The 15,222-nt window shown below is 39.9% G+C and overlaps 1 long non-coding RNA gene across 2 annotated transcripts in view; it reads left to right on the top strand.

Annotated features, from left to right (window-relative positions):
- Positions 1-15,222, top strand: part of LOC117313534 (uncharacterized) — a 151,676-nt gene that overhangs the window by 132,242 nt on the left and 4,212 nt on the right. For both annotated transcript variants that reach the window (XR_004528017.2, XR_012333966.1), the window contains exons 2-3: positions 1,337-1,465; positions 4,848-4,911. This is a non-coding gene — a long non-coding RNA (uncharacterized lncRNA). The remainder of the gene's footprint in view (positions 1-1,336; positions 1,466-4,847; positions 4,912-15,222) is intronic.

The following is a 15,222-nucleotide window of genomic DNA, read 5'->3' as shown; positions in this document are numbered from 1 at the left end:
TTAACATTTCTGAGCCATAGTATTTAGTCTTGTAAAAGAAGAAATATGCTATATATATCGCAGGTTAATGCCTCATGGTGTTTTTTAAATTTATTTTATTTAAGTACGGTTGATTTACAATATTGTATTAATTTTTTCACAGCAAAGTGATTCCATTATACATATATATATTCTTTTTCGTATTCTTTTCCATTATGGTTTATTACAGAATATTGTATATCATTCCCTGTGCTATACAGTAGGACCTTGTTGTTTATCCATTCTATATGTAATAGTTTGCATCTGCTAATCCCAAACTCCCAATCCATCCCTCCCCCCTCCCCCTTGGCAACCACAAGTCTGGTCTCTACATCTGTGACTCTATTTCTGTTTTGTAGATAAGTTCATTTGTACCATTATTTTAGATTCCACATATAAGTGATATCATATGTTATTTGTCTTTCTCCTTCTGACTTACTTCACTTAGTATGAGAATCTCTAGGTCCATCCATGATTCTACAAATAGCATTATTTCATTCTTTTTATGGATGAGTAATATTCCATTGTATATATGTGCCACATCTTCTTTTTTTTTTTTTTTTTTGCGGTACACGGGCCTCTCACTGTTGTGGCCTCTCCCGCTGCGGAGCACAGGCTCCGGACGCGCAGGCTCAGCGGCCATGGCTCACGGGCCCAGCCGCTCCGCGGCACGTGGGATCCTCCCGGACCGGGGCACGAACCCGTGTCCCCTGCATCGGCAGGCGGACTCTCAACCACTGCGCCACCAGGGAAGCCCCCACATCTTCTTTATGCATTCATCTGTCAATGGACATTTAGGTTGCTTCCATGTCTTGGCTATTGTAAACAGTGCTGCTATGAACATAGGAGTGCATGTATCTTTTTGAATTATAGTTTTTTCCCAATATATGCCCAGGAGCCTCACGGTGTTTTAGGAGACATATCTTGCTAGAGGAACTCAAAATCTGGCAAACAACAGCCTGTGATTATTTAATCTTTAAGGCAAACCTAAACACCCCAAGCCCATTCCAACAGGGAGAGAGATGCTTATGAGATGTACCCCACAGAAGGGACTTCCTCCTCCATAGTCTCCAACTCATAGGGGCTGTGGAAATACAGGACAAAGGTGATGATTCCAGATAACAGGCCAGAGCAGTCAGGTTAGCTAAGGAGCTCACATTACCTCCAGGTCAGGGACACCTTGCTCTTCCTGTCCTGTGCATCCTGGACCAGAGACCACTTTATGCTGTTTCCCGTTCTCCTCCTTACTAAATGGGCGTTTTGTTGTTATTACTCTGTTCTTTCTCTGTCCTTTCATGTGTGCCTTTTGGTTATACAGGAACCACAGGTTGCTGGGCCAGGAGGAGCCACATCAGGACCTGACCAAGAAGACTGCACATCACCCAGAAATCTTGAACTTGGAGCAATAACCACATGAGTTGCTGTGCGGTTTCCCTCTGGGAAGGGGGTGAGTGAAGTTTCACAGCATGAAATTACGGCTTCGTCACAATTACAGCATGGCTGTTTTTTAAGGGGTGTGTGTGTGTGTGTGTGTGTGTGAATAGAAGGGTATGTGGATGTTGAGCTGTCAGAGGAGTGGATTACCACACAAATCCGCAACGTTCACCAGCCAGTGCCTATCGATTCTTCTCCACATAACACCACTTTGACCTTTCACTGGACAGCCAGAATCCCCACCTCTCACTCAATCCATCTAGTTTGGGGGGATTTGGGCTCTGTCACATGACTCAGGCCTGGCCAGTCAGAGCACTGCATCCCTTGTCCAGTGCAGGTCTGTGAGCATGGGGCAATCAGAGCCTGTTTGAGGAGAGGGTCAAGACAGAAGGAAACTGAAGCAGGAGAGGAAGAGGGAAAGGAAGCAAGTGAGTGAGCAAGACAGAAAGAGAAAAAAAGAGAGAGTGAGAGAGAGAAATCACAGGCCTCAGTAACATTTATGCCTTTGGATTAAGGCCCACTGGAAATTCTACATCTACCTCCAGACTTTTTAGTCATGAGAAAACAAACATCTTCTTGCCGAGGCCATGGAAGTTGGGTTTCCTATCACTTGCAATCAAAAGGATTCTAACTCATTTAAATTGCTCTTAAACCAAAAGAGGCTCAAACTCACTTATAATAAAAGAAACAAAAAGTAAAACTGAGATACCATTTTTTTCACTCTCAGATTGATTGGCAAAAATCCAAAACACACTGTGTTGGCCAAGCTGTGGGGAAATAGACAATTTCATACACGGCTGGCAGGTGCATAAACTGGTATGAGCCCTGTGGAGGGCAATTTGGAAATGTCGGTAAGCATTGCAAATGCATATATCCTCAAATACTTTCAGATATCTTCATACACATGCAAAATGAACTATATGCAAAGCTACTTATTTTAGCATTATTTTTACTGGCAAAAGAACTGACTTACATACTCATCGCTAGAGACCTGAGTGGATAAATTTAGGTGCGTCCATACAGTGAGAATACTCTGAAGCTCTAAAAAAGAGAGAGAGAGAGAAAAATTTTATGTGTTGATTTAAAATATTTCCAAGATATAGTATTAATGGAATAATCAAGATGGAGAAAAAATGTTATACTGTGCTATCATGCAAAATAAAACAAGGTAGTTTTTTAAAAATATGTTTTCTTGTATATGAATAAGACATACTCTGGAAGTACAAAATAAACTAATAACTGGTAACTTTTGGCATGGACTTGATGAAACGGAAGTTTTTTCCACTATATTCTTTTTACACTTTTATTTGTTTTTGAGCCATTATAAATATATTACCTGTTCAAAAATTAAATGAATTAAAAATTGAAAAAGTCCTAACTAGAACCCAGGAGCTACATACAAAACAATAAAAACAGGTTATGGATGCTGGCACTGAACTGCATAAATTGGATGCAACTTGAATCCTTCTAGAATGTCTGAGTCTATTGCAGCTCTGAGAGTTGTGCTGCAAAGCTGGAAACAGATGTTCTATGATGAGGGTGGCATCTACAGGACAAACTGAGAATTTTTCCATTTTTCTTTTGTTTTTCATTATTTTCTTCCTACTGACAGAAATTTAGTAGTGCATGGAGGAAGGGCAGTGAGAATGAATTTCCCACTAGAGTTTCTAGATATGAAGGTTTTGCTAATAATGATAGAGGTATTGCAAACAAAACTATTTTAATATAAGGTACACAGGGAAGCAGTATGAAATAGAGGGATAAGGGTAGACTCTTCTGGCTACAAATATTGGCTTTGTCACTCCCCAGCTGTATGGCTTTGGGCAAAGCCACTTCACATTTCTGAGCAATAGAACTTACACTTATGAAATAAGAATAATAATACTTACCTTATGGGGTTATTGCCTCATAACGTTTTAAGAGAGATTCACAGCCAGAAAAACCTTAAACCCAACAAAGAGTAGCCTGCCATTGTTCAATCTCCAAGGTCATTCCAGGCCCTCGAACCTAATCCTTCAGGAAATGAGATGCTAAACAAATGCAACCCATAGAAGGGGCATCCTTGCCTAAGGTCACCACCTCAAATGGGGCCGAGGAAAATAAGGAGAAAAGAGAACCTTCCGGAGTGGCCACATTATGACTAACGAGCTCACTTCACTCTAGGGTCAGGGGTCTTAGAAAGTGTTCCAGGTCAGAGACCACTGTGGGCAATTTCCCACTTTCCTCTTTTTCAAATGGAAGGTTTTATTTCAATTGTCATTATCTCTCCCTATAAGTGTATAATGGTGAGTTATGGTTTTCATTTAATCACAGTTTGCTGGACTACAAAAAGCCATATTAGGACCCGACCAAGAAGAATACTCATAACCTAGAGATTCTGGATTAGAGCAATAACTAGTTTATTTATGAGTTTGAGGTTGTTTATCTCATCTCCTTCTGGGATGAAGATGAGTACAGTTTTTACTGTGATTGGTATAGCTGCATTATTTTGATATGGGTGTCTTTAAAGATACATGCATGGATAGAAGGGTGTATGGTCCTGTGACTCAGGCCTGGGCAAATGGAGCAGGACATCCCTCTGTCCACAGTGATAGCTCAAGGACAGGTACATAATACAACTGAATTCAGTGAAAGTCAGACATAGGTATTTGTGCTGAGTTTGGAGTTTGAGGATGAAAGCCTGGTGCTGCCTGGGGCCACTACAAGAGGAGAGACTGTCTGAGAATAGAGCCAAGCAAAGGGAAAGTGCAGAGAGAGAGAGACAGAGACAAAGAGACTGAGAGCGAAAGATACAGAGGGACAGAGACAGAGGGGTAGGTCAGGTTTGATGACATCCTTTGAGTCCTTGGATCAAGGCATGTCTCTAGATATACTCACTGACTTTTATGTGAATCTTATTTCTTCTCTGTTGCTTAAACCAGATTAAGCTGAGTTTTCTACCACTTGAATTTGAATGAGTTCTTATAAACTTATATGAAAAGATGATATATTCATTCATTAAAAAAAGAAATACATAATACAACTAGACAGAGACAACACTTTTCGCCTACCGTATTGTCAAAAATCCAAACTTTTGATAGCACATGGTTGGACAAGCTGTGTGATAAAAGTCATTGACATGTAGGACTAGAGGGAATGTAAATTGCTACAATCCCTAAGTGGTGGGGAGATTAGAAAATCTATAAAAATTATAAATGCCTCTGCCCTTTGACCCAGTAAGTCCACTTCTATGAATTTATTGTAAACATACACTTGTACCAGAGAAAGACCTATGTTCTGGTTATTCTTTGTTTGCTTCTGCACCTCATCTCCATTTTCACTCTTTTTTTTTCAATAGAGGTTGACCTCTATTGAATGCTTCACACAGGTTCTTCTACCCTCTGACTTCTTTCTAGGTTGGATTAATGTATGAGTGGACCATCCGCAAGAGATTGGAAAGGAAAGAAGAGAGAGGTCAAGGTATGCATTCCACTGACTCCTGTTTTGACAAGAGTGATTCTGGAAGAGCTTTTGTTTCTCTGTCACCACCACTAATATCAAATGGCCTCTTCCATGGCTATGGCCATCACCAGAGTCTGATGCCATCAGTTCTTCCTCATCGTCCCTGTAGGCCAAATGCTGATAACACATTTCTGCTGCAGCTGATCTCTGGGTATCCACCATCTCTTTTCAGTTCCCTTAACTCTACTCATCTGTGATGGTTAATGTGCTTCAACTTGACTGGGCCACAGAATGGCTAGATATTTGGTTAACCATTACACCAGCTGTTTTTGTGAAGGTGTTTTGGAATGAAATTAATGCTTAATCAGTAGACTGAGTAAAGCAGACTCCCTCTATAATGTGGGTGAGCCTTATCCAACCAGCTGAAGGCCTGAATGGAATAAAAGGCTGACCCTGTTCCCCAGGTAAGAGAATTCTCCTGCCAAAGGTCTTCGAAATAGAAGATCATCTCTTCCTCATTTTACAGCAGCTCCTGACCTTCAGACTCAAACTGGGATATTGGGTCTACAGATTTTGGATTTGCCAGGCTTCATAATCATGTGAGCCAATTCCTTGTAATAAAATATCTCTCTCTCTCTCATATTTTAAGAGGGATGATGTATTACTTAGGGTTATATATTTGCCCTCTCTCTCTCTCTCTCTCTCTCTCTCTGGAGAACCCTAACTAATACATCATCCCTCTTAAAATATCTCCGTCATTAAATCCTCTTCAGTTAAACCCCTCAAGTATGCTATTTCTTTCCTGTGGGGGCCTTGACTAATACAGTAATTGGTATCAAAAATGGTTCAAGGATAATTAAAGAAAACTGGAGATACTATTTAGCTCTTTTAGACTAGCAAAGATGAAAAATACTAAATGGCTGTCAGTGATTATCAGCAGAGGTTTGGATTATGAGGGAACTTTCACATTTCTAAGCTATTCATGTTTGTATCTTTTAATGCTTGAATTTTTTTTCTTTTCTTTTTTTAACATCTTTATTGGAGTATAATTGCTTTACACTGTTGTGTTATTTGCTGCTGTATAACAAGGTGAATCAGCTATACGTATACATTTATCCCCATATCCCCTCCCTCTTGCGTCTCCCTCCCACCTTCCTTATCCCACCCCTCTAGGTCGCAAAGCACTGAGCTGATCTCCCTGTGCCATGCAGCTGCTTCCCACTAGCTATTTTACATTTGGTAGTGTATATATGTCCATGCCACTCTCTCACTTTGTCCCAGCTTACCCTTCCCCCTCCCCGTGTCCTCAAGTCCATTCTCTACATCTGCGTCTTTCTGTCCTGCCCCTAGGTTCTTCAGAACCTTTTTTTTTTTTTTTTAGATTCCATATATATGTGTTAGCATATGGTATTTGCTTTTCTCTTTCATACTTACTTCACTCTGTATGACAGACTCTAGGTCCATCCACCTCACTTCAGATAACTCAATTTCATTTCTTTTTATGGCTGAGTAATATTCCATTGTATATATATGCCACATCTTCTTTATCCATTCATCTGTCAATGAACACTTAGGTTGCTTCCATGTCCTGGCTATTGTAAATAGTGCTGCAATGAATAATGCTTGAATTTTAAAAAACAAGAAGGATATATTGTGCAACACCTGGAATATAGCTAATATTTTATAATAACTATAAATGGGGTATAACCTTTAAAAATTGTGAATCACTTTTGTACACCTGTAACTTATATAATACTGTACATCAACTGTATTTCAATTAAAAAAAAAGAATACATTTTTTAAAAATGGCTCAAGGAGGGGCTTCCCTGGTGGTGCAGTGGTTGGGAGTCCGCCTGCCGATGCAGGGGACACGGGTTCGTGCCCTGGTCTGGGAGGATCCTGTGTGCCGGCGGAGCGGCTGGGCCCGTGAGCCATGGCCGCTGAGCCTGCACCTCCGGAGCCTGTGCTCCGCAGCGGGAGAGGCCCACGTACCACCAAAAAAAAAAAAAAAAAAAGGCTCAAGGAAACAAACCCTCAAAATGGGATTCCGAGATTCCATTGCCCATATCTTTGATAAGCTCACAGATATCCTCTCCCAGGGGAAAGTAGGATAATAGTAATCCCTGATATGTAGCAATATCATGATTACTCAAGATAGCGCTGTTGTAGGTTGCAGTACAAGTGGATGGCAAGATCAAATGACTAAGGCTCTTAATTGCTCTGGCAACGATGGTGTTTATAGTTTGTGGCCTGGCTGCTCCTGACTGCCTTGGAGAGGTTACAAAAAGGAGGAAAAATCTAAGCTTAAAGACTTTTTTTTAATATATAAATTTATTTATTTATTTGGCTGAGTTGGGTTTTCGTTGCTCCGCGTGGGCTTTCCCTAGCTGTGGCGAGCGGGGGACTACTCTTTGTTGCAGTGCGTGGACTTCTCATTGCCCTGGCTTCTCTTGTTGCGGAGCACAGGCTCTAGGCACGCGGGCTTCAGTAGTTGTGGCATGCAGGCTCAGTAGTTGTGGCTCGTGGGCTCTAGAGCTCAGGCTCAGTAGTTGTGGCACACAGGCTTAGTTGCTCCGCAGCATGTGGGATCTTCCCGGACCAGGGCTCGAACCCATGTCCCCTGCTTTGGCAGGCGGATTCTTAACCACTGTGCCACCAGGGAAGTCTCAAGCCTAAAGACTTAAACCTTCAAGTCGAAGAACAAGAAGAAAATCAAAAAGCCTCAATGCTGGCCTACAGGGCACACATGACCAAAAATTAGGTCCAAAAACTAACCATATGTGTAACAGAGAAATAGCACTATTTAAATGTTCAGCCTCTTCAAGTTATCCCAAGGCAGTAGTTAATGAGGGTGGGTGGGATTCTGAGACCTAGAATAGGAATATTTGGAAAACTAGACATGAGGCTGAAAATTTGGAACACTGAAATCTCCTTGGATCTTCCTTGTCTGAGTAAGCAGCCCAGCTCTTTCCCAAGGAAGCTTGGCTTTCCTTTCATAAATTTCCTATGTTGACTTAACTTGGGACAGTCACCTCACAAGGGGAGCCAGCTCTTCCCCCACCCATCCTCACCATCCCTTATTTACTTCCAGATCCATAGTGAGAGTTAAATGCCAGGACAGCTCAAAGAGAGAAGAGTAAGGTCTTCTGCAGGAGGAGATAAAGTATACTTTTCCATTTGTATTAGCAGGAATCTAGGAAACAAACACAGGTATTGCTTCTGAGTGTGTTAGATGAAACATAAGGTTGTTTCAGGTCAAATGTTTTGATATGAATCCTCACAAAGGATTTGTGGTTTAGTGTGTTGGCTCAAGCACCTGGATGTGGTTCTCTGAAGCCTTGGCAATGGGTCTACCATGAGGCTGTGATGCTGGAATTTTTGAGCAAGATGTACAGGGCAGACTTCAAAGGTTAAGTTGATGAGAATGTTGAAGTGGATCTATTGTATTTATACATAGGTTGAAGAACCACCTCCCATCCTCAATCATGAGCAGCAAGAGAACTAGAAGACATTTATTTACTGAAGCATTAAGGAATGCCTTGATGAAGGGAGCATCAGCATCTTCGAAAGCAACACTGATTTATTTTTTTAATTGAAGTATAGTTGCTGTATAATATTATATGTTACAGGTGTACAATATAGTGATCACAATTTTTAAAGGTATACTCCATTTATAGTTATTATAAAATATTGGCGATATTCTCCATGTTGTACAGTATATCCTTGTAGCTTATTTTATAGCTAATAGTTTGTACCTCTTAATCCCCTGTATTGCCCCTCCTCCTTCCTTCTCCCCACTAGTAACTACTAGTTTGTTCTCTATATCTGTGAGTCTGCTTCTTTTGTTATATTCACTGTTGTATTTTCATATTCCACATATGATGTCATACAATATTTATCTTTCTCAGTCTGACTTATTTCACTTAGCATAATGCCCTCCAAGTCCATCCCTGTTGCTGCAAATGGCAAATTTTCATTCTTTTTATACTATTATTCCTTTGTGATATGTACATATACCACATCTTCTTTATCCATTCACCTGTTGATGTACACTTAGGTTGCTTCCATATCTTGACAATTGTAAATAATGCTGCCATGAACATTGGGGTGCATGTATCTTTTTAATTTTTTTTATTTTGAGGTATGCGGGCCTCTCACTGTTGTGGCCTCTTCCATTGTGGAGCACAGGCTCCAGATGCACAGGCTCAGCGGCCATGGCTCACGGGCCTAGCTGCTCCGCGGCATGTGGGATCTTCCCGGACCGGGGCACGAACCCGTGTCCCCTGCATTGGCAGGTGGGCTCTCAACCACTGCGCCACCAGGGAAGCCCCGTATGTATCTTTTTTTTTTTTTTTTTTCTAGCACATGCTTATAGTGCTCCTACTGTATTCCATTTTCCTTTTTTTTTTTTATTTTATTTTATTTTATTTATTTATTTATTTTTTTAACATCTTTATTGGGGTATAATTGCTTTACAATGGTGTGTTAGTTTCTGCTTTATAACAAAGTGAATCAGTCATACATAAACATATGTTCCCATATGTCTTCCCTCTTGCGTCTCCCTCCCTCCCACCCTCCCCATCCCACCCCTCCAGGCTGTCACAAAGCACCGAGCCAATATCCCTGTGCCATGCAGCTGCTTCCCACTAGCTATCTACCTTACTGCATTTGTTACTGTGTATATGCCCATGACTCTCTCTCGCCCTGTCACAGCTCACCCTTCCCCCTCCCCATAACCTCAAGTCCGTTCTCTAAGAGGTCTGCATCTTTATTCCTGCTTTACCCCTAGGTTCTTCATGACATTTTTTTCTTAAATTCCATATATATGTGTTAGCATACGGTATTTGTCTTTCTCTTTCTGACTTACTTCACTCTGTATGACAGACTCTAGGTCTATCCACCTCATTACAAATAGCTCAATTTCGTTTCTTTTTATGGCTGAGTAATATTCCATTGTATATATGTGCCACATCTTCTTTATCCATTCATCCGATGACGGGCACTTAGGTTGTTTCCATCTCCGGGCTATTGTAAATAGAGCTGCAATGAACATTTTGGTACATGACTCTTTTTGAATTTTGGTTTTCTCAGGGTATATGCCCAGTAGTGGGATTGCTGGGTCATATGGTAGTTCTATTTGTAGTTTTTTAAGGAACCTCCATACTGTTCTCCATAGTGGCTGAACCAATTCACATTCCCACCAGCAGTGCAAGAGTGTTCCCTTTTCTCCACACCCTCTCCAGCATTTATTGTTTCTAGATTTTTTGATGATGGCCATTCTGACTGGTGTGAGATGATATCTCATTGTAGTTTTGATTTGCATTTCTCTAATGATTAATGATGTTGAGCATTCTTTCATGTGTTTGTTGGCAGTCTGTATATCTTCTTTGGAGAAATGTCTATTTAGGTCTTCTGCCCATTTTTGGATTGGGTTGTTTGTTTTCTTGTTATTGAGCTGCATGAGCTGCTTGTAAATTTTGGAGATTAATCCTTTGTCGGTTGCTTCATTTGCAAATATTTTCTCCCATTCTGAGGGTTGTCTTTTGGTCTTGTTTATGGTTTCCTTTGCTGTGCAAAAGCTTTGAAGTTTCATTAGGTCCCATTTGTTTATTTTTGTTTTTATTTCCATTACTCTAGGAGGTGGGTCAGAAAGGATCTTGCTTTGATTTATGTCATAGAGTGTTCTGCCTATGTTTTCCTCTAAGAGTTTGATAGTTTCTGGCCTTACATTTAGGTCTTTAATCCATTTTGAGCTTATTTTTGTGTATGGTGTTAGGGAGTGATCTAATCTCATACTTTTACATGTACCTGTCCAGTTTTCCCAGCACCACTTATTGAAGAGGCTGTCCTTTCTCCATTGTACATTACTGCCACCTTTATCAAAGATAAGGTGTCCATATGTGCATGGGTTTATCTCTGGGCTTTCTATCCTGTTCCATTGATCTATCTTTCTGTTTTTGTGCCAGTACCATACCGTCTTGATGACTGTAGCTTTGTAGTATAGTCTGAAGTCAGGGAGCCTGATTCCTCCAGTTCCTTCTTTCGTTCTCAAGATTGCTTTGGCTATTCGGGGTCTTTTGTGTTTCCATACAAATTGTGAAATTTTTTGTTCTAGTTCTGTGAAAAATGCCAGTGGTAGTTTGATAGGGATTGCATTGAATCTATAGATTGCTTTGGGTAGTAGAGTCATTTTCACAATGTTGATTCTTCCAATCCAAGAACATGGTATATCTCTCCATCTATTTATATCATCTTTAATTTCTTTCATCAGTGTCTTATAATTTTCTGCATACAGGTCTTTTGTCTCCTTAGGTAGGTTTATTCCTAGATATTTTATTCTTTTTGTTGCAATGGTAAATGGGAGTGTTTTCTTGATTTCACTTTCAGATTTTTCATCATTAGTATATAGGAATGCCAGAGATTTCTGTGCATTAATTTTGTATCCTGCCACTTTACCAAATTCATTGATTAGCTCTAGTAGTTTTCTGGTAGCATCTTTAGGGTTCTCTATGTATAGGATCATGTCATCTGCAAACAGTGACAGCTTTACTTCTTCTTTTCCAATTTGGATTCCTTTTATTTCCCTTTCTTCTCTGATTGCTGTGGCTAAAACTTCCAAAACAATGTTGAATAATAGTGGTGAGAGTGGGCAACCTTGTCTTGTTCCTGATCTTAGTGGAAATGCTTTCAGTTTTTCACCATTGAGGATGATGTTTGCTGTGGGCTTGTCATATATGGCCTTTATTATGTTGAGGAAAGTTCCCTCTATGCCTACTTTCTGCAGGGTTTTTATCATAAATGGGTGTTGAATTTTGTCAAAAGCTTTCTCTGCATCTATTGAGATGATCATATGGTTTTTCTCCTTCAATTTGTTAATATGGTTTATCACATTGATAGATTTGCATATATTGAAGAATCCTTGCATTCCTGGAATAAACCCCACTTGATCATGGTGTATGATCCTTTTAATGTGCTGTTGGATTCTGTTTGCTAGTATTTTGTTGAGGATTTTTGCATCTATGTTCATCAGTGATATTGGCCTGTAGTTTTCTTTCTTTGTGACATCCTTGTCTGGTTTTGGTATCAAGGTGATGGTGGCCTCGTAGAAGGAGTTAGGGAGTGGTCCTCCCTCTGCTATATTCTGGAAGAGTTTGAGAAGGATAGGTGTTAGCTCTTCTCTAAATGTTTGATAGAATTCGCCTGTGAAGCCATCTGGTCCTGGGCTTTTCTTTGTTGGAAGATTTTTAATCACAGTTTCAATTTCAGTGCTTGTGATTGGTCTGTTCATATTTTCTATTTCTTCCTGATTCAGTCTTGGCAGGTTGTGCATTTCTAAGAATTTGTCCATTTCTTCCAGATTGTCCATTTTATTGGCATAGAGTTGCTTGTAGTAATCTCTCATGATCTCTTTTATCTCTGCAGTGTCAGTTGTTACCTCTCCTTTTTCATTTCTAATTCTATTGATTTGAGTCTTCTCCCTTTTTTTCTTGATGAGTCTGGCTAGTGGTTTATCTATTTTGTTTATCTTCTCAAAGAACCAGCTTTTAGTTTTATTGATCTTTGCTATTGTTTCCTTCATTTCTTTTTCATTTATTTCTGATCTGATTTTTATGATTTCTTTCCTTCTGCTAGCTTTGGGGTTTTTTTGTTCTTCTTTCTCTAATTGCTTGAGGTGCAAGGTTAGGTTGTTTATTCGAGATGTTTCCTGCTTCTTAAGGTGGGCTTGTATTGCTATAAACTTCCCCCTTAGAACTGCTTTTGCTGCATCCCACAGGTTTTGGGTCGTTGTGTCTCCATTGTCATTTGTTTCTAGGTATTTTTTGATTTCCTCTTTGATTTCTTCAGTGATCTCTTCATTATTAAGTAGTGTATTGTTTAGCCTCCATGTGTTTGTATTTTTTACAGATCTTTTCCTGTAATTGATATCTGGTCTCATAGCGTTGTGGTCAGAAAAGATACTTGATACAATTTCAATTTTCTTAAATTTATCAAGGCTTGATTTGTGACCTAGGATATGATCTATCCTGGAGAATGTTCCATGAGCACTTGAGAAAAATGTGTATTCTGTTGTTTTTGGATGGAGTGTCCTATAAATATCAATTAAGTCCATCTTGTTTAATGTATCATTTAAAGCTTGTGTTTCCTTATTTATTTTCATTTTGGATGATCTGTCCATGGGTGAAAGTGGGGTGTTTAAGTCCCCTACTATGAATGTGTTACTGTCGATTTCCCCTTTTATGGCTGTTAGTATTTGCCTTATGTATTGAGGTGCTCCTATGTTGGGTGCATAAATATTTACAATTGTTATATCTTCTTCTTGGATCGATCCCTTGATCATTATGTAGTGTCCTTCTTTGTCTCTTTTAATAGTCCTTATTTTAAAGTCTATTTTGTCTGATATGAGAATTGCTACTCCAGCTTTCTTTTGGCTTCCATTTGCATGGAATATCTTTTTCCATCCCCTTACTTTCAGTCTGTATGTGTCTCTAGGTCTGAAGTGGGTCTCTTGTAGACAGCATATATAAGGGTCTTGTTTTTGTATCCATTCAGCTAATCTGTGTCTTTTGGTGGGAGCATTTAGTCCATTTACATTTAAGGTAATTATCGATATGTATGTTCCTATTCCCATTTTCTAAATTGTTTTGGGTTCGTTATTATAGGTCTTTTCCTTCTCTTGTGTTTCTTGCCTAGAGAAGATCCTTTAGCATTTGTTGTAAAGCTGGTTTGGTGGTGCTGAACTCTCTCAGCTTTTGCTTGTCTGTAAAGGTTTTAATTTCTCCATCAAATCTGAATGAGATCCTTGCTGGGTAGAGTAGTCTTGGCTGCATGTTTTTCTCCTTCATCACTTTCAGTATGTCCTGCCACTCCCTTCTGGCTTGTAGGGTTTCTGCTGAGAGATCAGCTGTTAACCTTATGGGGATTCCCTTATGTGTTATTTGTTGTTTTTCCCTTGCTGCTTTTAATATGCTTTCTTTGTATTTAATTTTTGACAGTTTGATTAATATGTGTCTTGGCGTATTTCTCCTTGTATTTATCTTGTATGGGACTCTCTGTGCTTCCTGGACTTGATTAACTATTTCCTTTCCCATATTAGGGAAGTTTTCAACTATAATCTCTTCAAATATTTTCTCAGTCCCTTTCTTTTTCTCTTCTTCTTCTGGAACCCCTATAATTCGAATGTTGGTGCGTTTAATGTTGTCCCAGAGGTCTCTGAGACTGTCCTCAGTTCTTTTCATTCTTTTTTCTTTATTCTGCTCTGCAGTAGTTATTTCCACTATTTTATCTTCCAGGTCACTTATCCGTTCTTCTGCCTCAGTTATTCTGCTATTGATCCCATCTAGAGTACTTTTAATTTCATTTATTGTGTTGTTCATCGTTGCTTGTTTCATCTTTAGTTCTTCTAGGTCCTTGTTAACTGATTCTTGCAATTTGTCCATTCTATTGTCCATTCTATCTCCAAGATTTCGGATCAACCTTACTATCATTATTCTGAATTCTCTTTCAGGTAGACTGCCTATTTCCTCTTCATTTGTTAGGTCTGGTGCATTTTTATCTTGCTCCTTTATCTGCTGTGTGTTTTTCTGTCTTCTCATTTTGCTTATCTTACTGTGTTTGGGGTCTCCTTTTTGCAGGCTGCAGGTTTGTAGTTCCTCCTGTTTTTGATGTCTGTCTCCAGTGGCTAAGGTTGGTTCAGTGGGTTGTGTAGGCTTCCTGGTGGAGGGGGCTAGTGCCTGTGTTGTGGTGGATGAGGCTGGATCTTGTCTCTCTAGTGGGCAGGTTCACGTCTGGTGGTGTGTTTGGGGGTGTCTGTGGCCTTATTATGATTTTAGGCAGCCTCTCTGCTAATGGGTGGGGTTGTGTTCCTGTTTTGCTAGTTGTTTGGCATAGGTTTTCCAGCACTGTGGCTTGCTGGTCGTTGAGTGAAGCTGGGTGCTGGTGTTAAGATGGAGGTCTCTGGGAGATTTTCGCCGTTTGATATTATGTGGAGCTGGGAGGTCTCTTGTTGATCAGTGTCCTGAAGTTGGCTGTCCTACCTCAGAGGCAGAGCCCTGCCTCCTGGCTGGAGCACCAAAAGCTTTTCATCCACAGGCTCAGGATAAAAGGGAGAAAAAGTAGAGAGAATTAGTAGAAGTATGAGGAAAGAAAGAAGGAAAGGAGGGTAGGAAGGAAGGAAGAAAGAAAGAAAGAAGCAAAGAAGGAAAGAAGGCAAGAAGGAAAGAAAGGAGGGAGGGAGGGAGGGAGGAAGGAAGGAAGGAGGGAAAGAAGGAAAAAAGAAAGAAAGAAGATACAGTAAAAATAAAATAAAGTATAATAAAGTTATTGAATTAA

This window comes from Tursiops truncatus, chromosome 9, assembly GCF_011762595.2.
Source record: "Tursiops truncatus isolate mTurTru1 chromosome 9, mTurTru1.mat.Y, whole genome shotgun sequence".
Lineage (NCBI taxonomy): Eukaryota > Metazoa > Chordata > Mammalia > Artiodactyla > Delphinidae > Tursiops > Tursiops truncatus.
The sequence above is the reverse complement of the archived record's forward strand: the minus strand, read 5'-3'. Positions and strand labels throughout refer to the sequence as shown.